The sequence below is a fragment of the Hirundo rustica genome, chromosome Z (assembly GCF_015227805.2).
Source record: "Hirundo rustica isolate bHirRus1 chromosome Z, bHirRus1.pri.v3, whole genome shotgun sequence".
Classification (NCBI taxonomy): Eukaryota; Metazoa; Chordata; class Aves; order Passeriformes; family Hirundinidae; genus Hirundo; species Hirundo rustica.
Genome location: NC_053488.1, coordinates 48,007,584 through 48,025,909, shown reverse-complemented (window position 1 = coordinate 48,025,909; position 18,326 = coordinate 48,007,584). Strand labels below are relative to the sequence as shown.

Here is an 18,326-nt window from a genome sequence, read left to right as displayed (position 1 = left end):
AGGAAAGACTGTCTATGAAATAACAATCTGTTGCAATAAAGATCAGATCGGCTGAATCTTATTTATGCAAATAAATTTCTATGTGAAGAGTCTAAGCATGCATGTGCACTTCAGGATCACTTGTCCAGACACCTGGATGATTAAACCTCTACCACTTTTACCTGTTTGTAATAGCATCCATTAATTAAAGCCTATACATTTTCAAATGAGAATAATATCCTTCAGAAGGAGTGTTCTTTATAACTAGAATGGCTAATGAGACCTGAACAAAACTGACTGGAACTAGAAAAAGAATAGGTAGGTTTCATCATATATTTAGGTGTATATTTGTAGAATGTATGTATTAGAATTTGTTACGCCCTTAAGGCATGTAAGAGGGTATAAATGCGTAGTTCAGTCATCTACTTTTCTGGTGAGTGGAACTGTATCCCATTTGACACAGAGAGTTATCATGGTATCTTTTAGGATATGGAATCTGGGAAGGAACAATCATTCAGTTCAGGAACAGCAAACAAAGGCTTGGGGCAACACCTTTCACTGAACCACATGATATATTTCCTGCAGTGCAACAGCCTGGAATATCAGCAGTTGGGAAGAGACAGAACTCTCTCATGGACCTGTATGGCCAGTATTTTCTGTACAAAATGCTGTATAAGCAAACTACATTAAATATGGTACAATGATGCAAAGGAAATAGGTGACCTCAGGAAGACTGAGTGAACAGTGAGTTAACTAAGTAGAGGGTTTAATGAACCAGAAGGATATAATTAGTTTAATGAAGGAGGAAAGAAGTAGAAACATCCTGATTTCTCTTTCAGTTTCTTTCCAAAGAGCAAATACTGGGAACTAGATTATGTTTCTCCTGAGGAGACCACTATTGTCATATATTACAGACTAATGGCAGATTTGTTATCTAAGTGAGTGTCTGAAGTGGTATCTGAAGTGAGACATTCTGGCTGATACTGGACCATAGGAAGAAATTAAATGCTCTAGACATTTTAAAGTATTTCACATTCTATGGATTTATCTTTTTCTATGGCTGTTCTTAAATCTTGAGACCTAAGTGCTGCTGGGAGAAGCTTCTAGTAGTATGCCGGATATCTAAGTTGAAATGTGCAGTGGCAGCAGCCAGATGAGTTTTGGGATCTGAAGTCTTCAGGAGGAGTCTTACGTGTAGCTTTGTGATGACGAGAGACCCTCAGTAGGAGTATTGTTCAGTCCTTTTCCCCTGAAGAAATGCTTACATAGGCAGCCTTGGGACTGACAATTCGCTTGTGGGTTTTATGTGTGTGTTATTCCGACTTGCCACATATTCATCTCTAGACAAATGGGTATCAAGATATGAAATGCTACTTTCGGAGGTTTGGGGTGTTTTTTCAAATAAGAGGATGGCTTCTTACCTTCAGACTAAAGAACTTGGTATCTAATTGAAATCTAAATAAGAGAAATCAGCAAAGAAATAAGTTAACAGAGCTTAGAATAGCTCTTAGTCAAGATGGTTACTACAGGTGTTTTTTAATTTCAATGTTGACGTTTTCTAGAAGTTGTTTCTGCCTTCACTAGTTATCTAAGGCAAGAAATATCCTGGAAATGCAATAGTTGAATTTTCTTTAGCTGCTTGTTTTTGCTCAGAAGTTTCTTTATATACTATATAATACACACTTTAGGTGAGCTTGAGTCACTGATGTATTTTTTATTCTGTTTTCAATTTGTGGCAATTTTTTTTGAATTTTTTACATTATATATTTCTTTGTAATTCTGGAACAGTCCTTCTCTAGCTGGTAGAGTAGGTTAACAGGGCTGGAGATGTGCAATACCTGCCCTGCATTAGTCGCTTTTAACAACCGTATCTTGCTCAATCCATTTTTCTTTTAGGAGCTAGTATGGAGATACATGGTGCAGCACTGCAGAATTGAGAGTTCTGGAGTTCTGTGAAAATCTGTAGTTCAGGAACTCTCTATTGAGTTCCTGGAGCTGAATTTAGGAAAGCGTAATTCTTAGAAAAATAGAGGAGGGAAATATTTTTTTTCCTTGTAATCACATAAAAAGTAATGAGAAATTAGGCTTGTTTGCCTTTGAAAGTAAAAGAAGGGGGGGTGGGTTATTTTGTCACTTTTTCAGAGTTAACGAGACAACAGAAGAGTTTTGAAGCATTGACAGGATGTGACTTGGGTCAGCTAGGCTAGCTCTTTTCTTCTTAACCTCTGTCTGCCTTTACCTTCTTGTTTTTCTGCCTGGTAAGATTCAGTCTTGCTATTTAGCTGTGACGGTGAGATAGAAACTTCTACATGGTGGAAACAAAACTGGTTGAATAGCTGCACCTAAAAAGCACTCCATGGTTCAGTACCAAATGTCAGCTCTACCCTTTGCCCATTCTTTCACAGAAGTCCTGAGATGATAAAGAACACGCTGAGAAAGTTACCAGGCCAAGGGAAGTAGCAAACAGCTGAAGGTGTGGTGAAGAATGAGATTACTGTTTTAGAATAGTCTTGGCAAATGGGAGATGTTATCTGGAACAAAACAAGTGTCAGTGAGTATAGAAGCTCACTGACTGCCTGTAGGCTGGACAGAATTGATGTGTGGTGGGGGAAGATGAAGTTCTGTGGAAAAAGAAATTTTTGGATAGTGAACAAATAAGGTTATATTATCAAGTTTTTAGGAGGAGAGTGAGTGCTTGGGCAAGGAGCTTGAAAGTAACTTCAGTTAACCTCTCTGTTCTTGTTAGAGTTGGTTGGTCCTACAGTACTCCACTGTTTCAGCTTCTGACTTATGTGAGAGGAAGGCCAATTGTAGGGTGTTTAGAGAATAGCAGTGGTTTAGAAAAGGGTTTAAAATGAAAGATTGAAAAAATTAAAATTGAGTTTTGTGATTCTAGGCAGAGAATCTGGGAGCTGTGTTTTCGGGCTTTTATCTGTGGTGGGGTTTTTTGGGGTGGGTTTTTTTTTGTTTGTTTGGTTTTTTGACTACTGATAAGTATAAATCCTGTTCTTTGATGGAGCCATTTGCATTTGTTTTTAATAACATCAAGCTGCAGGAACTGCGAGAGTGTACTTTTTGAGGATATTTGTACATGACCAAGTAAAATCCATGTAGCTCAGTACTTGCTACTGTCATATAAGAAGGGGCTGTTGGCACGAATGTAGAGTAATAGTTCCTGTTCTGCTTCTGTAGTTGAGACATCTTGAGATGGAACTTGTGTTGTTCTACAGATCTGTTTTAATGATTTTTATAATAATTTTGTACTGCTTTGTTTCACAGTCTCAGAAATGTCTTTTGGCATTTAGGAATTATTTATTTAAATTATTTGCTGGGCAAGGAAGGACGTAAAAGCAGCTTTTTAAAAATTTCATTTGATGGTCTCAAATTCTGGAAAACACTTCAGGCATCTGACAAACCATATCACTTTGTGCTATAATTTTTTTTTTTTTTTTTTTTTTTTTTTTTTATTTCAGTGTACTTTGATCTTACACCTGTCATTCTTAACTGCTTTATGAGGTAAAAATTCTCTTTTCTCTGTGTGTAATCATGCTGTGGTCAGTAATATCTTTGTGTTTTTTATGAGCTAGAAGAACTTGAACATATAGGAATGCCACTAACGTATCAGCAGCATAAGGGCATGTTATGTTTTCCCTTCCCTTCATTAAAAAATAGTCTAATACTCTGAATGGTTTCTAACCTGACTGCTTGAAAGCACTGAATGTTTTTGAAAGCATGTGTTCAGAGACCGCAACATGTTACCCTGGTTTTTCTGAGTTTTTTATAGCCTTTTGAATTTTCGTAAAATGGAGTCAGATCTTTTTTAGTTACTGTACAATATTAGAAGCAGTTCTACCTTTTCCCCACATATGTAACATAAACAAATCCTTTGTTTTTCATTCTCTGTCCTTTGTTTGCATATTTCTAACCTGAAAACAATTGTAACTGACAGTTAGTTTAGCCACTTGGCTGAAAGGTGAAAAACCCCAGAAGCCAATCTTCTGCTAGACCCACAAATGTATAAAAAGTAAGAAATAAACAAAGAGTCTCTCTCTCAGCCTGGACTCAGCCTTGAGCCGGATCAGAGGAACCTCTGTGCTGGAAAATCTCTCTCCGTGTGGCTGCTTTGTGTGTCTCAGTAACAGCAACAACTTTTTCTGGTTGTGTTATTAAATAACTCCTACCAGTGTAATATGTTGCATTTATTGACATGTGGCTTCATCTGCTGTTTTCTGTGCTTGCCGCTCAGTGTTCTGAGGTTTTGTGAATTTTGTAATGATCTCTCAGTTTTGATTAATTATAATAATTTTATATAAAGCACAGATGCTTCTGTAATGACATATAGGCAGGTAACCATTTTGAAGAGCAGCCCAAGTCCTGGCACAGATTATGGTGAGGTGTTTGAGTTCTCTCCCCTGTCATTCTTTGTCTCTTAAGTCTTACTCTGCAAGGTCTTCAGTTCACTAGTAGCTTCCTATCAGACATCAGCAGACACTTCTGATTTCCAACACCTTTTCCCACAGGATCCTTGATGCCTTCACAGAACTCTTCAAGTTGTGTAACATGATTTTGCTCTGCAAAAGCTGGGTGGTGTTTTTTTGTTGGTTGGTTGGTTTTTGTTTGTTTGGGCTTTTTTTTTTTGGTGTTGGTTGGTTGGTTGGGTGGGTGGGTGGGTGTTTTTTTCTTTTTCTTTTGAATTATTCTAGTTTATGGATTCTTAGGCAGATGCTTGTGCAGTATCAGAGTCAGACTATGTTGTGCTTCTTCTGATTGCCTTGTCACATCTGAAAAAAAATTGATTTATTTTCCACTCTTGATTCTTCTTTGCTTGGCTCACCTTAAGCCTAAGTTTTTGCAGAATTAATAATTTGGAAATTTGATATCTGATGCTTCAATTCTTTGGCTCAATAGCATGATGAATTTTTACTATTAATTTGATGTCTTTAATTGCTTCTTGGATGCTTCATTTTTAGAAAATGCCTTATATGTCCCAAATTTAAAGAGGATGTGATTTGGGGATTGGTTTAACTGTCTTGGTAGTAATTTCATAAAACAAGTCATCTAGGTTTTCTGTTCTGTCTTTATCTTATAAATTTATCTTTTATATCTTCATTCGCTAGTGGAGTATTGCACTGAGGTAGCAAGATGTTTGTAACTATCAGATTCTGCTATGTTTGAGCTCAGAAATAGCAGTGGGAATTTTGTGAGATTTTATTGCCCTCTGACAGATGGCTGTGCAATTCACTGGAAAGCTTTTATTATGCTTCCATGTACTAGCTAGTGTATGCCTATCCATTAGACCCATATTGGACTTGCATTACTAGCTTTAAGTTCTACTAATGACCTGTGTGCAGATGAAAAGGATGCACATAGGTAAAAAGTCAATAGTAACTGGAATTTTAAAGAAAAGTTTGGTTTGCATTTAATTTTCATACTGACAAACAAAATTCTGCACTCTAAAATATGTGGTAGAGTAGGTCTTTAAAAGGAAAAAAGAAAAGTTATGTTTGTTGTTTGTGTTCAGGAAGCAGAAGATAGAATGTTTTTGTTTTGAAGTCTCTCCAATCTGTTGTTTCGTTTCATAAATGGAATTTTTTTAAGGGCTTCATTTTACCACAGGCAGTTCTTGACATCTGCTTGAAACTTGAATATGCCCAGGTGGTGGTGTTTGTTCCACTTTCACGAGTCCCATTTGAATGGGGATTAGGACTTGTGTTCCTGTCCAGTGACAGTTTGTTCTTTCCACCCAGTTTGTATTTACGTTAGAAAGACTGGAGTCAAATTTACTCTGATGTTTTACTCCTGCCTGTACTTTTTTGCTAGTGGAGACTTTCCCTTGGGCTTTGCAACTTTGGAACAAATGATTTTATATCTGTGTTTTAGAAAAGTAATGTCTTTTATAATGCTTGTAACCTGCTTTTTTTTTTTTTTTTTTAAATTAATTAATTTATTTATTTATTTATTTATTTATTTTTTATTCTTTCCATATATCCTTGCATAGCTGCTGTTCCTTTGCAGTGCCTGAATCTTAGCATCACTTAATCTTGTCTATTTTTGGTCATGGAGAAGAGAAGTTTTGTATTTATATTAGGCAGTTCTTTGTTTCTTGATCATCACTAAGTAACCAGAAGGGAATACTAAATAATGCCTGCTTGAATATGAACTAAGATTTTTGCAAGATTTTATAAGTATGTCTGTGATCAGTGCTTTGTTTTAAGTAATAGCAATTTGGAAAGTAGTTTTGTTTTCTTCACTCCTACACAGTATCTTTCTTTCAGTTTTGCTTTATATGTTTTTTCCTATGAGGGCATTGCTAAACTGTTTTGGAATGTCTTATCTGAAGTTGGACATTCTAGTGTGAGATTGTGAGTGAATGCTTTTCATGGGTCAACATGTAGAGATTATACAGTATACTTTGCACTTTTAAGCTGAGTGCAGAGTGCAGCTGAGTGTTCCTTACCATCTTTTTAATTCAATATATTTTTTTTCTTAATATAAACCTTCAAAACCCTTCTTTATCAATTTGCTTCCCCTAAATTGCAGTCTAGAGTTAAAACTTGAAATTTTGGTCCTGCTAGTCATCCTAACTTCCTGATGTCTTACTTTTCTAGATATTAGAGTAGTTAGACCCAGATAGAAATTTAGGTGTCTTGAGTGGTTCCTTTCTCTTGTTGCCACTTGTTTTCTTCCACTTTTATGAAAATAGCATTACTAACTTGGTCTTTCATATAACAAACTTTGGCCTTCCATGCTTTCATTTTCCTCGTTAATTGGTTTCTGTGTTTTACCAAGGGCAATTTTTCAGGTACAATACACTTGTCGTAAGAAATTCCAAGAACTTTTAAAAAATCTTCTCTAATGTGTATAGGCAAAATTATTTCTTCACTCAAAATTATGTGTATGAAGTGGTAGCGTACTAATACTAGAAGTCATTTGAGGAATCTGTTCTTTTCTTTTAGTTGAACTGTCTCTTTTTTGAAAAAACAAAACATCTGGCTTCTGGTAATAATCTGAAAATTCAGGGCTAGTTACCTAAGTTTGACCTTTGCAATGTATTTGAAAATGCTGAGAATAGTAAAAAAAAAAAAAAAGCTTTATATGTTTTTCTTTCACAGAGTCCCCAGAAAAGAAAAAGTATATTTCAGTAGGTGAAGTAGCTGCTGACATAGGAAAACTGTACTAAAGGACGCTTCTGAAGGAAAACTTTTAAGGTATGTGAGCGAAGTTAGGCTTTGCAGAAGAGACTTCCTGAAAATTAGCTGACTGCTTTTTTTTGAGTGGACCTGTGTTTCAAGTGAGCTTTGAAATAATCAGGCTAACTTATATTACCACTTCAGATGATTATTGTTAGCAAAAGCTCTGTAGAAGGATTAGTTTTACTAGTTCATGTTGCATACATCATATCTATGCATACAAAGATGGTTTTATGAATATGTGATTAGTGTAAACAAATGGTAGGTAACGCATGTGTTTTTTGTTTCATGGTCTTGTGCATTCCAGGAATAGATACTACACTAAGAGAAATGTGAATTGCTTGACTGTCTAATTTTTGTTGAAGGTGTGGATGGAGCACTAAGAATGATTTATTTCATTATTTTAATGGAATATAATTACTGTAATCCTCACATTGAGAAATTGAGAAGAACTGTCTAAACAAATTGATAATCTATTGTAAAAATTCTTTTAGTTAGGTACAGAAGCCTTGATTTTGAGGATTTATCTCCTGAATACAAATCCTCTTTCTTTTCTGATTTGACGTATTTTTAATGCTTGTAGAAAGTGTTTGCAAAAAGAAGACATTCTGTATTCTCTATGATTTGGAGCCCATGCAGATTTTGGCGCAGTCTAAATTCATAGCATATAAAGATTGAGAGAATCCAGATCTGTGATGTGTTTTCCTATTCCAGATTTAACTGGGAGGTATGCTTTCTGGGTTTGTAGTTTTTTAGTTCCCTAAATTTGATTCACTGGTTTTGTGAAACCACAAGTTCCAACTGATGTGTGTAGATCCATCATTATTTTAAGATTATCATTCACAAATGTCCTAGGTTACAATGTAAATTGTGCCCAAAGTATGTATTTTATCACCATCTACATGAAATGTTGAAACTAGGTTGGGCAGTGTTTCCCTTGCCCCCTGCCTCTGGACTATCTTCTGTTAATGGCCCATCAATGCCTTGCTGCATGACTCAGAGATAACTCCCTCCAGGAGCTATCTCTGTTAAATGGGCAATCAAGGACACATTGCAAGACTGATAAAATGATATCAGCCCATTGTGAGATGCTCTGCCCAGGGGGAGGAGCCAAGCATTCCCACCTGGATATAATCTGGGATTTGGGACAGCACAGGCAGCCTTACCCACTGGATTCCCAGAGGACAAGAGCTACCAGACCTTTCTATGGGAACACTGCTTCAACAAGACCGCTTCATCTGGACTGCTACCGCCATGGTTTCAGGTTGTATTCTGACTCTGTCAGTGATCTTTTATACTATTGCATGTATTTTATTTTATTTTATTTTACTTTACCTTTTTTTTTTCTCTCCTACTAAATTGTTTTTTCTGACTTGGAGTCTCTCGCTGGTTTTACCTTCAAGCCAGCACATATATTTTGGTGACCAACGTGGGGCAGGAGGTACTGAGAAAAGTCAGAATTACCATTTTGTAGTGAGAAAAAAACCCAGCTGTCTGCTGTGATGCTCAACATGCTTTCATATATCTTATACCTAGTTCTCTACATTTTCCCACACATGGGACGGTATTTGCTGGTCTTAATGCTCATGTGTAGACCAGGGTATGGTACCAAAATTGCTTTATTGGTCTATTATGTTTATTGTATGATAACCTCTGAGGCAATGAGCATCATTCGGAATATATACTCCATTTTGTTTCCTTGTCCTGGTCCAGAATGCTACATCTGGCCTCTCAACAATCTCACCCAGCCCCTGTGGGCAGGTGTAAAGAATGATTTTTTCCAGTCTTTTAGGCCTGGCACAGCAGTTTTCGAAAGTATTGAGTTCTCTCTAGGTGCTAAGGATAGCATAATATTGTTGCTAGTTCTGCTTTGTCTTCTCTGCATGGCCTGCACCATGCTCACCATGCTTAGAAATCAAACACTACATGGGGTGGTGCAGCGTCTCCCTGAGGAAGAGGGAAAAAGAAACAAATGCAAAACAACGGCATCCGTGTCTACACAAACTGTCGTAGAGGAAACAGGAACCGCATCTACGCAGACTGTCACAGAGGAGAAAGGAACCAAAAACAAAGCAACAATGTCAGTGTCTACACAAGCTGTCACAGAGGAGAAAGAAACCAAAGGTGCCATCAGCATCTCCACACAAACTGTCACTGAAGCAGAACAACCTAAACCAGTGGCAGTTGCCCCTGTTCAGAAGAAGAAATCAAAGAGCAAATCAGTCCGCATAGTGACTGATGAGGATGTGGCAGGACCTTCGCACCCAGCAGAAGAGACAGAGCCAGAGATCATCACCCGCTCTCTATCCCTGAGTGAACTGCGTGACCTGCGGAGGGAATTCACCCGCCAGACAAACGAGTCCATCCTAACCTGGCTGCTCTGCATCTGGGACGCTGCAGCCAATGACACCATTCTGGATGGAAGTGAGGCCAGGCAACTGAGATCGCTGTCTCGGGATGTGGTCATTGACCAGGGGATCGGGAGAACCCAACAAACTCTCAGCCTCTGGCGGCGACTGCTAACAAGTGTGAGAGACAGACACCTTTGTAAAGAAGACCTCCAGGTGCACCAAGGAAAATGGAGCACAATGGAACAAGGTGTCTGATGCCTCAGGGAATTGCCTGTGCTGGAGATCATTTTACTGGTAGACGAGAGATTTCGTAAAAGCCCAGATGATGTCCAGTGCACATCACAGATGTGGTTGAGATTCGCACGGCTTGGACCAGAGATGTACTCCCGTTACCTGGCAATGCTGCAATGGAGGGAAGGTGAGGACAAGGTGGGCGTCTTGATCAATAAACTAAGAATTTATGAGGATACTGTCACTGCCCCATTTCGTACCCATGTCTCATCTGTGGAAACAAGGCTGGCTGAGCAAGTCCAGAGTTTGATTGAAGAGGGCCATCAGAAACTGAAAAAGGAACTTAAGGAAGAAATTTACCACATCTCGCCAGAACCAATAAGAGTCTCTGCCATTAGGAGCAAGTATCTGCCAGCCACTCCACAGGGTAACCTCTAGTCTTTTCTTCGGGAGCATGGAGAAGACATGAGGAAGTGGGATGGAAAACCCACCTCCTCCTTAGCAGCCCGGGTACGTGAACTGAAGAGAGAGACACCTACCACAAAGAGCTCATCTAGAGTCAACACTGCTCCAGTCTCTCAGGCAAAGAACTCCAGACAGTATAGGAAGGATGATATGACTGATTTTCTTGAAGGGACCTCAGGAACATATTTACAGGAAGAAAGCAACATGTACCATGACCAGGAATAGGGGGGCCCTGCCCCTAGCCAGGTAGAGGAAAGGGACAATCGGATCTATTGGACTGTGTGGATCCGATAGCCTGGCACATCCGACCCACAAAAATATATGGCTTTGGTTGACATTGGTGCCCAATGTACCCTGATGCCATCAAGATATGTAGGAAGAGAATCCATTTCTATTTCTGGAGTGACAGGAGGGTCCCAGCAGCTGACTGTATTGGAGACCAAGGTGAGTTTTACCAGGAATGGGTGGCAAAAACATCCCATCGTGCCTGGCCCAGAGGCCCCATGCATTCTCAGCATAGACTATCTCAGAAATGGATATTTCAAAGCCCCAAAAGGATATCGTTGGGCTTTTGGGATAGCTGCTGTAGAGACAGAAGACATCAGACAACTGAATACCTTGCCTGGTCTCTCAGATGACTCCTCTGCTGTGGGATTACTGAGAGCTGAAGAACAAGTACCAATCACCACAGCAACAATACACCGTCGGCAATACCGCACAGACAGAGACTCTGTGATTCCTATCCATGAGATGATTTGTAAACTGGAGAGCCAAGGGGTGGTCAGCAAGGCTCGTTTGCCTTTCAACAGCCCTGTATGGCCAGTGCATAAATCCAGTGGAGAATGGAGACTGATGGTAGATTACCTTGCTCTGAATGAAGTCACCTGACCACTAAGCGCTGTTGCGCCAGACATGTTGGAGCTTCAGTACGAGCTGGAGTCCAAGGCAGCAAAGTGGTTTGCAACCATTGATATTGCCAATGCCTTCTTCTCCATTCCTTTGGCAGCGGAGTGCAGGGCCCAGTTTGCCTTCACCTGGAAGGGCGTACAGTACACCTGGAACCGACTGCCCCAGGGGTGGAAACACAGCCCCACCATCTGCCATGGACTGATCCAGACTGCACTGGAAAAGGGTGAGGCTCCTGACCATCTACAGTACATTGATGACATTATTGTATGGGGGAATACAGCAGGGGAAGTCTTCGAGAAAGGAGAGAAGATCATCCAGATTCTGCTGAAAGCTGGTTTTGCCACTAAGCGAAGTAAGGTTAAGGGACCTGCTCAAGAAATCCCGTTTCTGGGAGTCAAGTGGCAAGATGAACATTGCCAGATCCCCAGAGAAGTAATCAACAAGATCACCACAATGTCTCCACCTACCAACAAGAAGGAGACACAAGCTTTCCTAGGTGCCATAGGCTTTTGGAGAATGCACATTCCTGAGTACAGCCAGATTGTGAGCCCTCTCTACCTGGTCACCCGCAAGAAGAATGATTTCCACTGGGGCCTTGAGCAGCAACAAGCCTTTGCCCAGATCAAGCAGGAGATCGCTCCTGCGGTAGCCCTTGGCCAAGTCAGGACGGGACCAGATGTGAAGAATGTGCTCTACTCTGCAACCGGGAACAATGGCCTGTCCTGGAGTCTTTGGCAGAAGCTGCCTGGGGAGAGTCGGGGCCGACCACTGGGATTCTGGAGCCTGAAGCTACAGAGGATCCAAAGCCAGCTACACTCCCACAGAGAAGGAAATCTTGGCCGCCTATGAAGGAGTTCAAGCTGCCTCAGAAGTAATTGGCACTGAAACGCAGCTGCTTTTGGCACCCCGACTACCAGTGCTGGGATGGATGTTCAAGGGAAAGGTTCTTTCCATGCATCACGCCACCGACGCCATATGGAGCAAATGGATTGCCCTCATCACACAGCACGCCCGTATTGGAAACCCGAATCGTTCTGGGATTCTGGAGATTATAACATGCTGGCCTGAAGGTGAGACTTTTGGATTGTCTTCTGAAGAAGAGGAGGAACAAGTGACACGTGCCGAGGAAGCCCCACCATATAACGACCTACTGGAGGCTGAAAGACAATGTGCCCTCTTCACTGATGGTTCCTGCCGAATTGTAGGTGCTAACCGGAAATGGAAAGCTGCAGTATGGAGCCCCACACGACAAGTTGCACAAGCTACCGAGGGACAAGGTGGATCAAGTCAGGTTGCAGAGCTTAAAGCCATCCAGCTGGCTTTAGATATTGCCGAACGAGAGAAGTGGCCAAGACTCTATCTCTACACCGACTCATGGACGGTAGCTAATGCTCTCTGAGGATGGCTGAATCACTGGAAAAAGGCCAACTGACAGCGCAGAGGGAAACCCATCTGGGCTGCTCAGATTTGACAGGACATCGCCACCCAAGTAGAGAAGCTGACCATGAAGGTTCGACACGTGAATGCACGTGTGTCCAGGAGTCAGGCTAATGAAGAGCATCACAACAACGAGCAGGTGGACAAAGCTGCCAAAGTGAAAGTATCACAGGCGGATCTAGACTGGCAGCACAAGGGAGAAGTATTCCTAGCCCATTGGGCCCATGATGCATCTGGTCATCAGGGGACAGATACCGATGGGCCCGTGACTGAGGGGTGGACCTTACTATGGACAACATCTCACAGGTCATCCACAACTGTGAAACGTGCGCTGCAATCAAACAGGCCAAGCGGGTAAAGACTTTGTAGTACAGTAGACGATGGCTGAAGTACAGGTATGGGGAAGCCTGGCAGATTGACTGCATCACCCTTCCCCAAACCCGCCAAGGCAAGCGTTATGTGCTGACTATGGTGGAAGCCACCACTGTATGGTTGGAGACCTACCCTGTGCCTCATGCTACTGCTTGTAATACTATCTTAGGCCTTGAAAAGCAGGTCCTGTGGAAACATGTCACCCTTGAGAGAATTGAGTCAGACAATGAGACCCATTTCAAGAATGGCCTTATAAACACCTGGGCTAGAGAACATGGCATTGAATGGATATATCACATCCCTTATCATGCACCAGCTGCTGGGAAAGTTGAATGGTGCAATGGGTTACTTAAAACTACCCTGAAGGCGCTTGGTGGGGGGACTTCCAAAAATTGGGAACTGAACTTAGCAAAGGACACCTGGATGGTCAACACTAGAGGGTCAGTCAATCAAGCTGGTCCTGCCCAGTCTGAACCCTTGCACACAGTGGATGGAGATAAAGTCCCTGTGGTACACATGAAAGGCATTTTAGGAAAAACTGTTCAGATTAATCCCGCCTCAGGCAGAGGCAGACCCATCCGTGGGATTGTTTTTACTCAAGGATCTGGTTCCACTTGGTGGGTAATGCAGAAAGATGGGGAAACCTGTTGTGTACCACAGGGAGATCTAATTTTAAGTGAGAGCTGGGTGTAAGGTTTTATTCCGCGTATGTGTATGTATAAGCATGTGTATATTTATCTATCTAGCTGTAAGAATGTACTAATTTGGGTATGATGTAGATGGTGATAGAATAAGGGATGGATTATGTCCTAGGTTACAATGTAAGATGTGCCCAAAGTATGTATTCCATCACCATCTGTTGAAACTAGGTTGGGCAGTGTTTCCCTTGCCCCCTGCCTCTGGACTATCTTCTGTTAATGGCCCATCAATGCCCTGCTGCAGGACTCATAGGTAACTCCCTCTGGGAGCTATCTCTGTTAAATGGACAATCAAGGACCCATTGCAAGACGGATAAAATATCAGCCCATTGTGAGATGCTCCGCCCAGGGGGAGGAGCCAAGCATTCCCACCTGGATATAATCTGGGATTTGGGACAGCACAGGCAGCCTTACCCACTGGATTCCCAGAGATCAAGAGCTACCAGACCTTTCTATGGGAACACTGCTTCAACAAGACCACTTTATCTGGACTGCTACCACCATGGTTTCAGATTGTATTCTGACTCTGTCAGTGATCTTTTATACTATTGCATGTATTTTAGTTTAGTTTAGTTTAGTTTAGTTTAGTTTAGTTTACCTTTTTTTTTTCTCTCCTATTAAATTGGTTTTTCTGACTTGGAGTCTCTCACTGGTTTTGCCTTCAAGCCAGCACAACAACCTTCTACTACAATATGTAGTAGAAGACACCAGTTGTTATAAGTGTAGGAGAGCATTGTGTGAAAGTGTTGCGTTGTATATGCTGTGCTCTTCCTTGCTCATTTGAGTTCAGTCAGTGTCAGACACAGGACCTTTGGCCTGATGCAACATGGCCACTTTCATGTATCACAGACAGATTGAAATATTTAACTTAAATATACGTTGGTTATAGAAACTACTTTCCTCAGAGTTGCTGCTGGAATCCAGGAAGATGACTATTGAATACTGCCTTTATTTCCTGAGGGGAGTGTTAAAATATTGAAGTATTATGTGACTAGCATTGAAATTTGTCACTGTTAGGCTGACAAAATTTAACATTGATCGTCAATCCCTTTATGTCGGAAAAATATGATGAAAGGAATTGGAGAACTCACACTGTCAGCAAGTGGCTTAAGGGCTGGTGTCATCAGCAGAATTTTGTGTTCTTTGATTGTGGGGCAACTTTTTCAGCCTGGTGGAACTAGATGGGCTTTATTTCTCGGAAAAGGGTAGTAGGTTTTTAGCTTATGAACTGTCTGAACTCATTGAGAGGGCTTTAAACTCGGTTTGAAGGGGGAAGGGCTTGCAGCTGTACTATCTGGGAATGGGCCCAAGGGGGATAAACCTAAGTTAGGGGTGAAGTCACTAACCCAACTGAGGTGCATGTATACGAATGCCCGCAGTATGGGTAATAAATAAGCGGGAAGAGCCATCCAGCGCAGCGCTCCAGCTCTGTGACTCATCCCACCATGTTTCTGGGACAGCAACTACATCATAGTTCCACTGTTGCACCATGGCTTCAAGCTCTTCAGAGAGACAGGAACGGGAGAAGGGGTGGAGGGGTGGCCCTTTATATTAGGAAGGTTTTTGATGCCATAGGTATTATGACTAGTAATGATGAAAGGGGAAGGTCAATAAGGCTGAGATTTTATCAGGAGTCTGTTATCATTCACCCAACCAGGAAGAAGAGGTGGACACCCTATTCTATAAGCAGCTGTTTCAGAGGATCTTTCAGAAGCACCAGCTCTTGTTCTTGTAGGTGACTTTAACCTACCAGACATCTGCTGGGAACTTAATATAGCAGAAAGGGGACAGTACAGGAAGTTTTTAGAATGTATTGAGGACAACTTGTCCTCCTGTTATCCAGCTCGCAGCTGGTGAGCGAGCCCACTAGGGGTAGGACTATGTTAGACCTGTTGTTTACAAATAGAGATAGGCTGGTAGGAAGTGTGGTAGTTGGAGGCCACTTGAGGCATAGTGATCATGAAATTGTAGAGTTCTCAGTATTTGGTGAAATTAGCAGGAGCATCAACAAGACTTTTATATTGGACTTTCGGAGGGCAGACTTTGACCTGTTTAGGTGGCTTGTCCCGAGTGTTCCTTGGGAAGTAGTATTTAAAAACAAAGGAGTCCAGAAGAGGTGGGCATGCTTCAAAACAGAGATCTTGAGGGCACAGTAAAAGACTGTCCCTGTGTGCCGAAAGACAAGTTGACACAGCAGATGTCCAGCCCGGATGGGTAAGGAGATTTTGAAAGAGCTTAGGAATAAAAAAGATGTGTCGTCTCTGGAAGGAGGGTCAGATCTCTCGGGAAGCATTTAGGAGGGTTGCTAGGGCATGTAGGAAGAAAATTAGGGAAGCCAAAGCTCAATTTGAACTTAATTTGGCAACACCTGTAAATGATATTAAAAAATCTTTTTACAAATATGTTCATGGTAAAAGGAAGGATCCAGCCTTTGTTATCTATTGGATGCAGGAGGGAGCTTAGTTACTGCAGATGAGGAGAAGGCAGAAGTGCCTAACACCTTTTTTGCTTCAGTCTTTAGTGGGAAGATGGCTTGTCTACAGGATAATTGTCGTACTGGGTTGGTGGATGGTGTCAGGCAACAGAATGGTCCTCCTGTTATCCAGGAGGAGGCAGTCAGAGAACTGCTGAAACACTTCAATGCTCATTAAATCAATGGGCCCAGATGGGATGCATCCCAGGGTGATGAGGGACCTGGCAGATGAGCTTGCAAAGCCGCTCTCCATCATTTACTAACAAACTTGACTTACTGGTGAGGTTCTGGATAACTGGAAACTGGCCAATGTGATTTCCATTCATAAAAAGGGTAGAAAGGAGGATCCTGGTAATTATAGACCAGTCAGTCTGGCCTCAGTACCTGGCAAGATAGTGGAACAGTTTATATTGAGCGCTATTAATGCAGTATTTACGAGATGGTCAGGGTATCAGACCCAGCCAGCACAGGTTTGGGGGGGTAGGTCATGTTTGACCAACGTGATCTCTTTTTATGACCAGGTGACCTGCCTGATGGATGCAGGGAAGGCTGTGGATGTTGTCTATTTGGATTTCAGAAAGGCCTTTGACATTGTCTCCCACAGCATACTCCTGGCCTGTGGCTTGGACAGGAGCACTCTTCACTGGCTTAGGAACTGGCTGGATGGCCAGGCCCAGAGAGTGGTGGTGAACGGTGCTGCATCCAGCTGGCAGCCAGTCACCAGTGGTGTCCCTCAGGGGTCTGTGCTGGGGCCAGTTCTGTTCAATATTTATTGATGACATGGATGTGGGTATTGAATCTTTCATTAGTAAATTTTTAGATTACACTAAGCTGGGAGCATGTGTTGATATGTTGGAAGGGAGAAGGGCTCTGCAGAGAGACCTGGAACAGTTGGATGGATGGGCGGAATCCAGTAGGATGAAGTTTATTAAGTCCAAGTGCCGAGTCCTGCACTTTGGCCACAATAACCCCGTGCAGCGTTAAAGGCTGGGGAAGGTGTGGCTGGGCAGTGCCCAGGAGGAAAGGGACCTGGGGGTACTGGTGACAGCAGCTGAACATGAGCCAGCAGTGTGCCCGGGTGGCCAAGAGGGCCAATTGCATCCTGGCCTGGATCAGGACTGGCGTGGCCAGCAGGAGCAGGGAGGTCATTCTTCCCCTGTATTCTGCACTGGTGAGGCCACACCTTGAGTATTGTGTCCAGTTCTGGGCTCCTCAGTTTACGAAGGATATTGAGATGCTTGAGTGCATCCAGCGGGGCTTGGAGCACAATGCCTATGAGGAAGAACTGGGGGGGCTGGGGTTGTTTAGCCTGGAGCAAAGGAGACTCAGAGGTGACCTTATCGTTGTCCACAACTTCCTCAAGGGTGGCTGTAGTCAGGTGGGGGTTGGTCTCTTTCTTCAGGCAACAGCTGACAGAACGAGAGGACACAGTCTTCAGCTGTGCCAAAGGAAACATGAGTTGGATATTAGGAAAAAGTTTTTTACAGAAAGAGTAATAAAGTATTAGAATGGTCTGGCTGGGGAGGTGGTGGATTAATCATCTCTGGATGTGTTTAAGACAAGACTGGATGTGGCACTTGGTGCCATGGTTTAGCTGAGTTTAGAGTTGGGTTGGACTTGATGGTCTTGGGGGTCTCTTCCAACCTAGTGATTCTGTGATTCTGTGAAATTTAGAATGTCTCTGCTTAAATTTAGAACAGTTTGAGATCTGTTAGATCACAGAGTGGTCATTCACACTATGTTATTAAATATATATTCAATGTGTAGTTCCCGTGAATGATTACTATGTTGTTTTGAGCATAACACTATGAAGAAAGTAAGTCCTACTTTCTTGGAATTGATTGGGAGGCATATTTTACTCCAAAGCTTAAAAAATACTTTTTGACTAATTTACATGTACAGTATTTTTTTTACCATCTGTATCTATGTCTGTATGTCTTTATTTAACTCATATATCAAAATAAACAAAAAATAGGTGAAACTCATTTGTCATATTTGATGGTAGGTGGTATTTTATTGTTCTTACAAAATGTGCTAGAATTCTGTTTGAAACTTCACTGGCATGACAAATTATGCAAGCTTTGTTCACGTGTGGAAAAAGAGATGAACCTCTTGGGTAGCTACCAGAAGCAGGCAAAATCTCTTCATAGTAAGAGTAAAGCTGTTCCTGAAGGATTTCTTTCTCTATGAATTTAGTATATCATATTTGCTATCACTTCTC

At 41.8% G+C, this 18,326-nt stretch overlaps 1 protein-coding gene across 1 annotated transcript in view; it reads left to right on the top strand.

Moving 5' to 3' along the window:
- The window catches only part of FER (FER tyrosine kinase), a 189,402-nt gene that overhangs the window by 6,481 nt on the left and 164,595 nt on the right, over nucleotides 1-18,326 (top strand). Inside the window, exons 2-3 of the mRNA XM_040090890.1 lie at nucleotides 3,453-3,495; nucleotides 7,092-7,187. The gene's annotated coding sequence lies outside the window, so the exon portion shown is untranslated. The remainder of the gene's footprint in view (nucleotides 1-3,452; nucleotides 3,496-7,091; nucleotides 7,188-18,326) is intronic.